This window comes from Pseudophryne corroboree, chromosome 11 (assembly GCF_028390025.1).
Source record: "Pseudophryne corroboree isolate aPseCor3 chromosome 11, aPseCor3.hap2, whole genome shotgun sequence".
Lineage (NCBI taxonomy): Eukaryota > Metazoa > Chordata > Amphibia > Anura > Myobatrachidae > Pseudophryne > Pseudophryne corroboree.
This window is the reverse complement of record NC_086454.1, coordinates 222,197,712-222,212,219: the sequence shown is the minus strand read 5'-3', so window position 1 is coordinate 222,212,219 and position 14,508 is coordinate 222,197,712. Positions and strand designations below refer to the sequence as shown.

Here is a 14,508-nt window from a genome sequence, read left to right as displayed (position 1 = left end):
GTATTCAGTATATGATAGAAGTACATTCTACAGGTATAAAGCTTACATTACAACACAATGAACCTCTGAAAATATAATGTTGCAATTAAACCATGGTCTTTTTGGGGACTTTAGTGCACTCGTTGGGGCATTTTTTAATCCAATATAGATGTGGCTCATGACCAATTGCCGTATGTTCCAGGGTTGTTACAGTAATATACCATTTAATGTAGAATTTTATTATCCTTCCAGAGTCTCTCAGCAGAAAGGAAATTAAGTCACGGTAACTATAGTGTCACTCACCAAGATTGAGGGCTAAATGCAAAATCGCTTGTAGAGTGATAAAATGGACAGAGAAAAAGTACCAGCCAATCCGCTAACTACCATGTCACAAGCGCCGTTTGAAAAATTACAGGAGCTGGTTGGCTGGTACTTTCTCCCTCTCAATTTTATCACTCTCCAATCGATGACGGATCTAGCCCTATTGTTTAATGCCTTTCTTATCGGAGTAGTTTCCTATAGAGTGCCTCTATTATGTTAAGATCCACAGGAGCTGCTGTTAAATGTAGACAGTTCGTTATATACCACACTTGGCTACAACATGGGACTCCTAACCCATAATAAGACTGAAGGCCCATTAATGCATGCTTCCTTATTTCTCATCCATGACTGAACCTCCTCACTGTGAGCTGCCCTAGTATGATAATAATAAGGTGGGCAGCTGTTACAAGATAGTGAGGGGTGCCATTCACCAACATTACTCCCCTGACTCCCTTCTCTGCTGACTGGAAGCTCCTGAAACCTGTAACTGGAAACACTGCCTCCTGGATACGCCCCTTAGCTGCCAATCAATCTGCTGCTCTGCCTCCAGCTGCTCCTGCACCTTGAGCTTTCTGCGGCTGGCCACCTCCCCAACTCCACCCCAGGCTACGTGTGTGTGTGTGTGTGTGTGCGTGCAGGGAGTATTTCTCTCACCTTCATAGCCCTGCACCAACAGCCCTGAGGTCCACCTCTGCCACACCACCGCTGAAGCGGATGCTGGGACACTGCTGCACATGTCACAGTAGCTGACCATGACTGCAGGCTGCACACTAAGGAAGCTGGCTGTCGGCTCTGAATCTGCCCACTTGCGGCACTGGCTCTGCCCACTTGCAACTTTGGCTCCCCCCACTTCTGTCACAGACGTCACAGCTCCTCAGCATTACAATGGTGCCTTACATCTCCCGCTGTGTTGCCAGCATGGGGAGGATTGAGCACTGGAGGAAGGAATCAGGAGACTGCTGTCATTGCGACTGACAGCTCTTATATCTCCCTCTCCAGGAGGTCACATGACCCCCCTCCTGAGGTGATGCCCTACCCACTGGCAATCACCCCACTGGATGATTGACAGCTAGGAGCACAAGGAGTTGCTACAATGTTCCCTCAGTCACTGGCCACCAATATGTACATTAATTGGTTTACACATACCGTATTTATTCACATACATGCTAAAATGTATCATATCAATAAAAATACTGGGGTACATACATGCATTATTATTTTTACATTTGTAAGTCTCATATTGCAAAAAACATGGAATTGTTGTTTTCCCAAGTGTTTCAACAGTAATATTAAGACAAATCATGAAACACAAACTTACCTGAAATGGAAGTGCCAAACTATTGCAACTATGGCAATAACAGATACTGTATGTAATTTTGTAAGGGTTTCTGTCACTTATGAGATCAGCACAATAGAATATTTTAACAAGTTACCAGAGAGACATATTGTATCTTCATCAAGAACAGATCCACCACAAATTAAATCTTTATACAGTACTAGTGTCTGTTCGGATGTCTGGGAAAAAAAATACTAACACCGCAACATTAACACAGAGCATTTCAATATCCAAAGAAAACCTGATAATATTGCAGGGATTTTCTAGTAAAATTAGAGAATTTTACAATGGTATACAATTGGACAGCGAGTAATGAGCTTGTAGCCAGGAATCACAAGTGTATGGTTCGTGGTCATATTTTTTGTCATAATGGCGCATATCACTTATATACAAATTGGAAAGATAGGGACCTTGAGTCGAGGCTCGCTAAAACAGAAATGCAATGGTGTCACAACTGAGGGTCTGGGCTGACAGGAGGAAGCCTCAGTTGTAGGGGCTGGGATAAACTTAAACTTGGAAGGTTTAATCAGACCCCTGGAAATGTAAGTGTAGTGGAGAAGGATCACCCGAAGGTGTGACCATGACAACCAGGGTTTAAAAGTCAATAAAAGTTTTATTAACAAACTCCGTATTTTGCACAGCAGTAAATAAAGAACAAGCAGTGATTAATTGATACAGTTCCTGGATCACCAAGATCTTGGCTGGAGCCACAGAGCACTGGTAGGATATGGATCAGATGTTAAAGTCCCATAGATGGATTGTCCTTACCAGTCCTGTCTGTAGTAGTGAGGATAGCCGAGGAACACGTCAGCAGATGTAATTATTGGAGCTGGATCACTGTAGCTGAAAGGACTGCTGTGAATGCTGGATGGAACCAGCCAGATGATGAAAACACGGAGTGGATGCTGGATGGAACCAGCCAGATGATAGGATGAAGCTAGGGAGCGTGGATACTGGAAAGATGAAAGGTGGTTACCGATGGTTTGTGGATACTGCTGATATGGAGGTATCCGTTGGAACAACACCGGCACTTTAAGGAAGCTGGATACTGCTGGAAGCTGATCGCTGGAAGCAGATGGTTTGTAGCTGGAAGCTGGAGTAGTCACAGAGGACTGCAGAGTCAGGCTGCACCGCAAGATGGAAAGCAGGTGCAGGTCTCTTAGTGGCTGCTGGTAACAGGAGCTGAAAACCGGGAGAAACAATCACAGGAGAGAGAGAGACTGGAACAAGGTTTGACAACCAAAGCACTGACCACTTCCTGGCCCAGGCACAGGATACTTATACCTGCAGCAAGGCAGGCATTGGCTGGGCAATTATGCAGATTCCAGAAGCAGCGGATTGGTGGAAACTGAGGCATGTGATTGAAACCAACATGGCTGCGCCCATGTTAGCACTTGGAGGGAAAGTTAGTTTGAGAAACCATGTGGAGATTCGGCAGTAATGGCGGCGCAGACCGCGGAAGGCAGGAGACGTCACACTGCAACCTGCACACTGGAACCACATGGATGACAGCGGAGATCGCGGCAGACATGAAATGCCACACTGACAATCAGTAATCCGGAAACACAGGAGCGGCGGCCGCAGAGGCTGGAGACGCCAAACGTGATGCCGCTGTGACAGCGTCTCAGAGTGACAGGAGGGAGATGTAGAGCATGGACATCAGTAACAGAGGTGAGATCCGGCCCTGGAACGCTGAGCCAGCCTCAGGAGACATCTAAATGGCAAATAATGGCGTCCAGATACCCGGATCGTGACAGCAACCCTCCCTTTAGGAGTGGCCCCAGGACACTTCTTAGGCTTCTGAGGAAATTTAGAGTGAAAATTCCGGACCAAGGCAGGAGCATGGACATCCGCAGCATTGATCCAAGACCGTTCTTCAGGACCATAGCTCTTCCAGTCGATAAGATATTGCAACTGACCGTAACGGTAACGTGAATCCAGAATCTTGGCAACTTCATACTCAACTCCCCGTTGAGTCTGGACTTTAGGAGCCAGAGGTAGTGCAGAATGAAAGCGATTCAGAATCCGTGGTTTCAGAAGGGAAACATGGTAACTGGAGTCTGTAAGCAACAGGATTGACGACTTGTTCAACTCGAAAAGGACCAATGTAACGAGGTGCAAACTTCATGCTGGGAACTCTTAACCTCAGATTCTTCGTAGATAACCACACACGATCACCCACCTTGAGAGCAGGAACTGCCCTACGCTTCCTATCCGCAAACTTCTTGTATCTAAATGATGCTTTGAGCAGAGCCGCTCGTACATTTTTCCAGTTATTTGAAAACTGGCGTAAGGTGATATCCACTGCTGGTACCGAAGTTGCTGGAAGCGGCTGGAATTCTGGAACTTTAGGGTGGAAACCATAGTTAATGAAGAATGGTGTTGAAGATGAGGAATGATATTGGTTGTTCTGGCTGAACTCGGCCCAGGGAAGGAGTTGAACCCAGTCGTCTTCAGAGGAAGATACATAGATGCGGAGGAAGGCCTCCAAGTCCTGATTCACCCTCTCAGTTTGACCATTGGTCTGAGGATGGTAAGCTGTAGAAAACTTTAATTTGACTTGGAGGGCTTGACACAAACTTCGCCAGAACTTGGCTACAAATTGTACTCCTCTATCAGAGATGATCTCTTCAGGAAGACCGTGAAGTCGGAAGATTTCTTGAATGAATACTTGAGCCAACTTGGAAGCTGACGGAAGACCGGTGAGAGGAATGAAATGTGCCATCTTGGTGAATCGGTCAACTACCACCCAGATGGTATTAAACTTGTTGCACATAGGCAGGTCTGTAACAAAGTCCATCGACAAATGGGTCCATGGTCGACGGGGAACGGATAATGGAACCAGTTGCCCCGCAGGTGACTGGCGGGATACTTTGTGTTGGGCACATTTTGGGCAAGATGCAATAAACTCCATGGCGTCCTTCTTCAGAGTTGGCCACCAATAAGACCTAGAGATAAACTTAAGGGTTTTCTGAATGCCTGTATGTCCGGCGAAACGGGAAGCATGGGCCCAATGCATGAGCTTCTTCCTTAATACCGGTTTCACAAAACTTTTCCCTGGTGGGGGCGTAGAGTCCATCCTTACCGTGGAGAATGCCAACGGATTAATAATAGGATGCTTGTCAGAAGACTCCGACTCATTTTCTTGCTCCCAAGAGCGGGAAAGGGCATCGGCCTTGCGATTCTGAGAGCCCGGACAGAACTGGAGTTTAAAGTCGAACCTGGAAAAGAAAAGTGCCCATCTGGCCTGACGAGGGTTAAGACATTGTGCGCCTTTCAGATATAAAAGATTCTTGTGGTCGGTGAGTATGGTAACTGAATGAGAAGCTCCCTCCAACAGATATCTCCACTCCTCTAGAGCGAATTTGATTGCCAACAACTCCTGATCGCCAATGGCATAGTTGCGCTCAGCTGGGGAGAACTTCCGGGAGAAGAAACTGCAAGGATGTAGATGACCATCTTTAGCTCTCTGGGATAACACCGCTCCTACTCCAACGGAGGAGGCATCCACCTCTAGAATGAAAGGAGAGTCGATGTCAGGCTGTTTCAAAACCGGAGCAGAGATGAATCGTTGCTTTAAAAGATGAAAAGCTTGCGTAGCTTCTTCAGACCACTTGGACGGATTAGCACCCTTCTTAGTCAACGCAGTGATAGGCGCCACAATGGTGGAAAAGCCTCGTATAAACTTTCTGTAGTAATTGGCGAATCCTAAAAACCTCTGGACCCCTTTGAGGGTTAAGGGTATCGGCCAATTCTGGATTGCTTGTAGTTTCTCAGGATCCATCTCTAGTCCGGAACCGGACACAATGTAGCCTAGAAACGGAATGGAATTGACTTCAAAAACACACTTCTCTAATTTGCAATAGAGATGATTGACTCGGAGACGGGACAGAACCTCCTTTACCCAGAAACGATGTTCCTCTAGATTATTGGCAAAGATGAGTATATCATCTAGATAAACAACGACAGGGCGATATAAGATGTCTCTGAAGATCTCATTCACGAAATGCTGGAAGACAGCTGGAGCATTACTTAATCCGAAGGGCATGACGAGGTACTCATAATGTCCATCACGGGTGTTAAAGGCGGTCTTCCACTCGTCACCCTCTCGGATCCGGATGAGATTGTAGGCACCCCTCAAATCTAACTTTGTAAAGATGGTTGCTCCGCTAACTCTATCGAAGAGTTCTGTAATCAAGGGTAAAGGATATCGGTTCTTAACGGTAATGTCGTTCAAGCCTCTGTAGTCGATGCACGGCCGCAGGCCACCGTCATTCTTCTTCTCGAAGAAGAAACCTGCACATGCTGGGGAAGAAGAAGGTCGGACGAAACCCTTCGCCAGATTCTCCTTAATGTATTCTTCCATAGAATGCGTCTCTGGTATGGACAACGGGTAAGTTCGGCCTCGAGGTGGAACCTTCCCTGGGATGAGATCAATTGGACAGTCCCATTCCCTATGAGGAGAAAGGATGTCAGCAGAAGCTTTACTGAACACGTCCGTGTTGTCTCGATATGGAGGAGGTGGAACATCAGACGACCTAGAGGAGGAAGAACAAACAGGAAGCACTTTGGACAAACAGGTCTCAGCACAGGAGGGACCCCATGCTAGTATTTGCGTAGTCTTCCAGTCAATCGATGGATTGTGGAGGCTAAGCCATGGAAGGCCCAAAACCACTGGATGTGTGGCTCTTGGAATGACTAAAAAAGAAATAAATTCTGAATGAAGAACTCCTACTTTCAGACGAACTGGTAGAGTCCTTAGAGAAATAACTGCATCAAAAATCTTACTGCCATCCACGGCAGTTAAGGAAATGGATGAGGAAAGTCTCTCGGTGGGTAGGGACCACCGTTTAACATATGCTTCAGTTATGAAATTCCCAGCTGCTCCGGAATCTAGGAGGGCAATGACGTTCCTATAACATTGAGCAATTTGAAGCGAGACTGGGAGATTACAATCATGGGGAGATGGAGAGGAAAGCATTACTCCTAGCCGGCCCTCTCCTTGGCGAGCTAGGACTTGAAGTTTCCCGGACGTTTGGGACAAGCATTGATTGCGTGAGACGGAGCTGCACAGTAAAGACAGAGGGACTCGGAAAGACGTCTTCGGCGCTCAGCAGGAGATAGACGGGAACGACCAATTTGCATGGGTTCATCTTTGGATGGAGACGGTTGACGAGGAGGAGGAGCAGAAGATTTTGGAGTAGAAGACCTTCCCCGCTCAGTTGCTCTTTCTCTGAACCGTATATCAACTTTTGTGCATAAAGAGATTAGCTCATCCAACTTAGAGGGCAAGTCTCTGGTAGCTAACTCATCCTTGATGCGTTCTGATAAGCCATGCAAGAATGCAGCATACAGGGCTTCGTCGTTCCATGCCAGTTCGGATGCCAGGATCTTGAACTGTATTAGATACTGTCCCACAGTACGCGTTCCTTGGCGTAAACGGAGAATCTCAGAAGAAGCTGAAGTTATTCGGCCTGGCTCGTCGAAGATGCGCCTGAATGTTGTTACAAAGTCAGTATAGGAGGACAGCAGGGTATCAGACTTCTCCCATAAAGGTGATGCCCAGTCAAGGGCTGAGCCACTAAGGAGGGAAATAATATAGGCAATTTTAGTACGGTCACTGGGAAAACTGCCGGGTTGTAGCTCAAAGTGAATTTCACATTGATTGAGAAATCCCCTGCAGAATCTTGGAGATCCATCAAATTTTGCTGGCGTTGGAAGATGAAGACGTGGAGCAGAAATGGGTAAGGTGGGTGGGGTTACAGCTGGTGTCACTGTGGTGGACGCACCGGATGCGCCAGATCCACGGAGGGTCGTTTGGATCCCATCCAGCCGAGTAGAGAGATCCTGGAGACAGCGGATAATGTGACCTTGTGCAGCCTCCTGATGTTCGAGTCTGGCTGCCAGTTCTTGCATCGGCCTGGCCGCTTGATCCTGGTCTCCGGCTGGATTCATATGGTCAGTGCTTACTGTCACAACTGAGGGTCTGGGCTGACAGGAGGAAGCCTCAGTTGTAGGGGCTGGGATAAACTTAAACTTGGAAGGTTTAATCAGACCCCTGGACATGTAAGTGTAGTGGAGAAGGATCACCCGAAGGTGTGACCATGACAACCAGGGTTTAAAAGTCAATAAAAGTTTTATTAAAAAACTCCGTATTTTGCACAGCAGTAAATAAAGAACAAGCAGTGATTAATTGATACAGTTCCTGGATCACTAAGATCTTGGCTGGAGCCACAGAGCACTGGTAGGATATGGATCAGATGTTAAAGTCCCATAGATGGATTGTCCTTACCAGGCCTGTCTGTAGTAGTGAGGATAGCCGAGGAACACGTCAGCAGATGTCATTCTTGGAGCTGGATCACTGTAGCTGAAAGGACTGCTGTGAATGCTGGATGGAACCAGCCAGATGATGAAAACACGGAGTGGATGCTGGATGGAACCAGCCAGATGATAGGATGAAGCTAGGGAGCGTGGATACTGGAAAGATGAAAGGTGGTTACCGATGGTTTGTGGATACTGCTGATATGGAGGTATCTGTTGGAACAACACCGGCACTTTAAGGAAGCTGGATACTGCTGGAAGCAGATGGTTTGTAGCTGGAAGCTGGAGTAGTCACGGAGGACTGCAGAGTCAGGCTGCACCGCAAGATGGAAAGCAGGTGCAGGTCTCTTAGTGGCTGCTGGTAACAGGAGCTGGAGACCTGGAGAAACAATCACAGGAGAGAGAGAGAGACTGGAACAAGGTTTGACAACCAAAGCACTGACCACTTCCTGGCCCAGGCACAGGATACTTATACCTGCAGCAAGGCAGGCATTGGCTGGGCAATTATGCAGATTCCAGAAGCAGCGGATTGGTGGAAACTGAGGCATGTGATTGAAACCAACATGGCTGCGCCCATGTTAGCACTTGGAGGGAAAGTTAGTTTGAGAAACCATGTGGAGATTCGGCAGTAATGGCGGCGCAGACCTCGGAAGGCAGGAGACGTCACACTGGCAACCTGCACACTGGAACCACATGGATGACAGCGTAGATCGCGGCAGACATGAAACGCCACACTGACAATCAGTAATCCGGAAACACAGGAGCGGCGTAGGCCGCAGAGGCTGGAGACGCCAAACGTGATGCCGCTGTGACAGCGTCTCAGAGTGACAGGAGGGAGATGTAGAGCATGGACATCAGTAACATAGGTGAGATCCGGCCCTGGAACGCTGAGCCAGCCTCAGGATACATCTAAATGGCAAATAATGGCGTCCAGATACCCGGATCGTGACAAATGGATTTTTAAATCATTGGTTCCAAATGGATTAAATGAGGATTTTGAAATGAAATGGTTTTTATGATTTTTTAATTGGATTTTACGGTTAATAGTATTGTACCTCTTTTCTCTTTTTTTACATATATTTATGGACTATTTATGGACCCATTGTGGACGTTTTGTCTTGTGGAATGTATTGCACCTTTAATTATCTGGAAGATTTTAATTCGTTGGAACGCAGTGATAACTTCCTGATATAACAATTTCCGCCGGAGTAATTAAGGCACCGCACTTTTATGTGAAATGTAAAGTCCGCTGGAACGCATTAACAACTTCCGGTATGACATAATTTCCGTCCGAAAATAATGCTGAAAGGAGACGTCACTTCCGCCGGAAATGTGTTGGAATGTGCCCGGCCGCGGACAGCGGAAACATGAGGGAGGACTTTACAAGATTACTTTCAGTATTAGGACAGGAAGTAACGTGTATAACGGACTTTGGAATGACAACACTTCCGGTAACGTCACGTATGACGTACCGGCGGTAAAATCAATTACAATGTACCCGATTAGAAGGGGTATAAGTATAGGAGCTCATTGTCTCTCACCATGCTTCTGAGGAAGGACGGGTTGTCCGAAAAGCTTTAGGCTGCTGGTGAGTATAATCTGAGGGATAGCTCCATTTGATCAACGAATTACCGCAGGAGGTGAAAGAATCCCGGGCTTTCGGTCTCTGAACCCCATTCGATCTGGGACGGGTAATAGAGTGGAACTTGTGAGCTGTGATGCTCCCCAACCACAATTTGTGGTGATATGCTTGTATACTATGTTTTTAATGCGAGTCTAATGTAATAAAAATAAGATTTTAAACCTACCGGTAAATCTTTTTCTCCTAGTCCGTAGAGGATGCAGGGGACTCCGTAAGGACCATGGGGTATAGATGGGCTCTGCAGGAGACATGGGCACTCTAAAGACTTTAGATGGGTGTGCACTGGCTCCTTCCTCTATGCCCCTCCTCCAGACCTCAGTTAAAAGAACTGTGCCCAGAGGAGACGGACAGTACGAGGAAAGGATTTTTGTTAATCTAAGGGCAAGATACATACCAGCCCACACCATCCACACCGTACAACATGGAATATACGAACCAGTTAACAGTATGAAACAAAACAGCATCAGCCAGAGACTGATCAAAACTGTAACATAACCCTTATGTAAGCAATAACTATATACAAGCCTTGCAGAATTTAGTCCGCACTGGGACGGGCGCCCAGCATCCTCTACGGACTAGGAGAAAAAGATTTACCGGTAGGTTTAAAGTCTTATTTTCTCTTACGTCCTAGAGCAGTGGTTCTCAAACTCGGTCCTCGGGACCCCACACAGTGCATGTTTTGCAGGTAACCCAGCAGGTGCACAGGTGAATTAATTACTCACTGACACATTTTAAAAGGTACACAGGTGGAGCTAATTATTTCACTTGTGATTCTGTGAAGAGACCTGCAAAACATGCACTGTGTGGGGTCCTGAGGACCGAGTTTGAGAACCTGTGTCCTAGAGGATGCTGGGCACTCCGTAAGGATCATGGGGATTATACCAAAGCTCCAGACCGGGCAGGAGAGTGCGGATGACTCTGCAGCACCGATTGAGCAAACATGAGGTCCTCATCAGCCAAGGTATCAAACGTATAGAATCTAGAAAAAGTGTTTCAACCCGACCAAGTAGCTGCTCGGCAAAGTTGTAATGCCAAGACACCTTGGGCAGCCGTCCAAGAAGAGCCCACCTTCCTAGTGGAATGGGCCTTTACCGAATTTGGTAACGGCAATCCAGCCGTAGAATGAGCCTGCTGAATCGTGTTACAGATCGAGCGGGCAATAGACTGCTTAGAAGCAGGAGCGCCAACCTTGTTGGCTGCATACAGGACAAACAGTGCCTCTGTTTTCCTAACCCGAGCCGTCCTGGCTACATAAACTTTTAAGGCCCTGACTACATCAAGAGACTTGGAATCCTCCAAGTCACCCGTAGCCACAGGCACCACAATAGGTTGGTTCATATGAAACGATGAAACCACCTTAGGCAGAAATTGAGGACGAGTCCTCAACTCTGCTCTATCCACATGGAAAATCAGATAGGGGCTTTTGTGAGTCAAAGCCGCCAATTCGAACACCCACCTCGCAGATGCCAAGGCCAACAACATGACCACTTTCCAAGTGGGAAATTTTAACTCAACTGTTTGAAGAGGTTCAAACCAGTGTGACTTAAGGAACTGTAACACCACGTTAAGGTCCCATGGCACCACTGGGGGCACAAAAGGAGGCTGGATGTGCAGCACTCCCTTTACAAAAGTCTGGACTTCTGGGAGAGAAGCCTATTCCTTCTGAAAGAATATTGACAGGACCGAAATCTGCACTTTAATGGAGCCTAACTTTAGGCCCATATCCACTCCTGTCTGCAGAAAGTGGAGAAAACGGCCCAGGTGGAAATCTTCCGTAGGAGCATTCTTGGCTTCACACCAAGATACATATTTCCTCCAGATACGGTGATAATGTTTCGCCGTCACCTCCTTCCTAGCTTTTATAAGAGTAGGGATGACTTCCCCCGGAATACCTTTCCTAGCTAGGATTTGGCGTTCAACCGCCATGCCGTCAAACGTAACCGCGGTAAGTCTTGGAACACGCAGGGCCCCTGCTGCAACAGGTCCTCCTCATTTCCTGAAAATCAGAATACCAGGCCCTTCGAGGCCAATCCGGAACAATGAGTATTGTCTGGACTCTTTTTCGTCTTATGATTCTCAGTATTTTTGAGATGAGTGGAAGAGGAGGGAAGACATAGACCGACGGAAACACCCACGGTGTCACCAGGGCGTCTAACGCTACAGCCTGAGGGTCCCTTGACCTGGAACAATAACCTCCGAAGTTTCTTGTTGAGGCGTAACGCCATCATGTCTATTTGAGGAAGCCCCCAACGACTTGTTATCTCTGCAAAAACTTCTTGATGAAGACCCCACTCTCCTGGATGGAGATCGTGTCTGCTGTGGAAGTCTGCTTCCCAGTTGTCCACTCCCGGAATGAAGATTGCTGACAGAGTGCTTACGTGATTTTCCCCCCAGCGAAGAATCCTGGTGGCTTCCGCCATTGCCACTCTGCTCCTTGTCCCGCCTTGGCGGTTTACATGAGCCACTGCTGTAACGTTGTCCGACTGAATCAGAACAGGTAGGTCGCGAAGAAGATTCTCCGCTTGTCGTAGGCCGTTGTATATGGCCCTTAATTCCAGCACTATGATGTGTAAACAAGCCTCCTGGCTTGACCACAGTCCCTGAAAATGTCTTCCTTGTGTGACTGCTCCCCATCCTCGGAGGCTCGCGTCCGTGGTTACCAGAACCCAGTCTTGAATGCCGAACCTGCGACCCTCTAGAAGGTGAGCACTCTGCAGCCACCACAGGAGAGACACCCTGGCGGACAGGCTTATTTTCTGATGTATTTGTAGATGGGACCCCGGCCACTTGTCCAGAAGGTCCCACTGAAATGTCCTCGCATGGAACTTGCCGAAGGGGATGGCCTCGTAGGCCGCCACCATCTTTCCCAGTACTCGAGTGCATTGATGAACTGACTCTCTTTTTGGCTTTAACAGGTCTCTGACCATGCTCTGGAAATCCTGGGCTTTTTCCGTTGGGAGAAAAACCCTCTTCTTTTCCGTGTCCAGAATCATGCCTAAAAATGATAGCCGAGTCGTTGGAATCAACTGTGACATTGACAGATTTAGGATCCAGCCGTGTTGCTGCAGCACTCTCAGGGAGAGTGACACGCTTTTCAGCAACTGATCTCTCGATCTCGCTTTTATCAGGAGATCGTCCAAGTATGGGTGTGATTTGCCTGCGTAGGAGCACCATCATTTCCGCCATTACCTTGGTGAAAATCCTCGGGGCCGTGGACAGCCCAAACGGCAACGTCTGAAACTGGTAATGACAGTCCTGTACAGTGAATCTCAGGTACGCCTGATGAGGAGAAATGAGGACATGAAGGTATGCATCCTTTATGTCTAGTGATACCACAAAATCCCCCCCTTCCAGGCTGGAGATCACTGCCCGGAGAGATTCCATCTTGAATTTGAACCTCTTTAGATACAGGTTTAGGGATTTTAGAATCAGAATGGGTCTGACCAAGCCATCCGGTTTCGGGACCACAAATAGGGTTGAATAGTACCCTTACCCCTGTTGTATTAGGGGAACCTTGATAATCACCTGCTGTCGGCACAGCTTTTGTATTGCAGCTAAAACTATTTCCCTCTCTGTGGGAGAAGCTGGCAAAGCCGACTTGAAAAATCGGCGAGGAGGCACTCTTCAAATTCCAGTTTGTAGCCTTGGGATACAATTTCTATCACTCAAGGATCCAAATCTGACAGAACCCAGACCTGGCTGAAGAGTCGAAGACGTGCCCCCACCGGCGCGGACTCCCGCAGTGGAGCCCCAGCGTCATGCGGTAAATTTTGTAGAAGCCGGGGAGGACTCCTGTTCCTGGGAACTAGCCGTAGCAGGCATTCTTTTCCCTCTACCCATACCTCTGGCGAGGAAGGACGAGTCCTGACCTCTTCTGGACTTATGCGACCGAAAGGACTGCATCTGATATTGAGGTGTTTTCTTTTGCTGTGGGGGAACATAAGGCAAAAAAGAAGATTTACCCGCGGTAGCTGTGGAAACCAGGTCCGCGAGGCCCTCCCAAAATAAAACCTCGCCCTTGTAAGGCAAAGTGTCCATATGTCTCTTTGAATCGGCATCACCTGTCCATTGGCGGGTCCACAGGGCTCGCCAAGCAGAAATAGCCATGGCATTGGCTCTTGAACCCAACATCTCTCGCAGTGTCTCTCATAAATAACGCTGCGTCTTTAATATGACCCAAGGTCAATAAAATGTTATCCTTATCTAGGGTGTCAATGTCAGATGACAAGTTATCTGCCCATGCTGCTATTGCGCTACATACCCATGCCGACGCTACTGCCGGTTTGAGCAAGGCACCCGTATGTGTATAAATTGATTTTAAAGGTAGTCTCCTGTATGCGATCAGCAGGATCCTTGAGGGCTGCCGTGTCTGGAGACGATAGCGCCACCTTTTTGGACAAGCGCGTCAAAGCCTTGTCCACCGTAAACTGTCCTGTGCGGTGAAAAGATACGCCATAAGAATTCTCTTGGGAATCTGCAGTTTCTTGTCCGGAGTTTCCCATGGCTTTTTCAAATAAAGCGTTCAGCTCATGAGATTAGGGAAAGGTTACCTCAGGTTTCTTCTCCTTAAACATGAATACCCTCGTGTCAGGCACCGAGGGGTCCTCTGTGATATGCAAAACATCTTTTATTGCAATAATCATATAATGAATACTTTTGGCCACCCTTGGGTGTAACTTCGCATCATCGTAGTCGACACTGGAGTCAGAATCCGTGTCGGTATCAGTGTCTGCTACCTGGAACAGGGGACGTTTATGAGAGCCCGAAGGGCCTTGTGACACAGTCAAAGCCATGGATTGACTCCCTACTTTTTCTCTTGACTCTGCTTTGTCCAATCTTTTATGTAATAAAGACACATTTGCATTTAAAACAATCCACATATCCAACCAATCAGGTGTCGGCATCGCCG

At 47.5% G+C, this 14,508-nt stretch overlaps 1 protein-coding gene across 1 annotated transcript in view; it reads right to left on the bottom strand.

Moving 5' to 3' along the window:
* NFATC3 (nuclear factor of activated T cells 3) overlaps positions 1 to 14,508 on the bottom strand; it is a 664,419-nt gene that overhangs the window by 228,487 nt on the left and 421,424 nt on the right. The window lies entirely within an intron of this gene.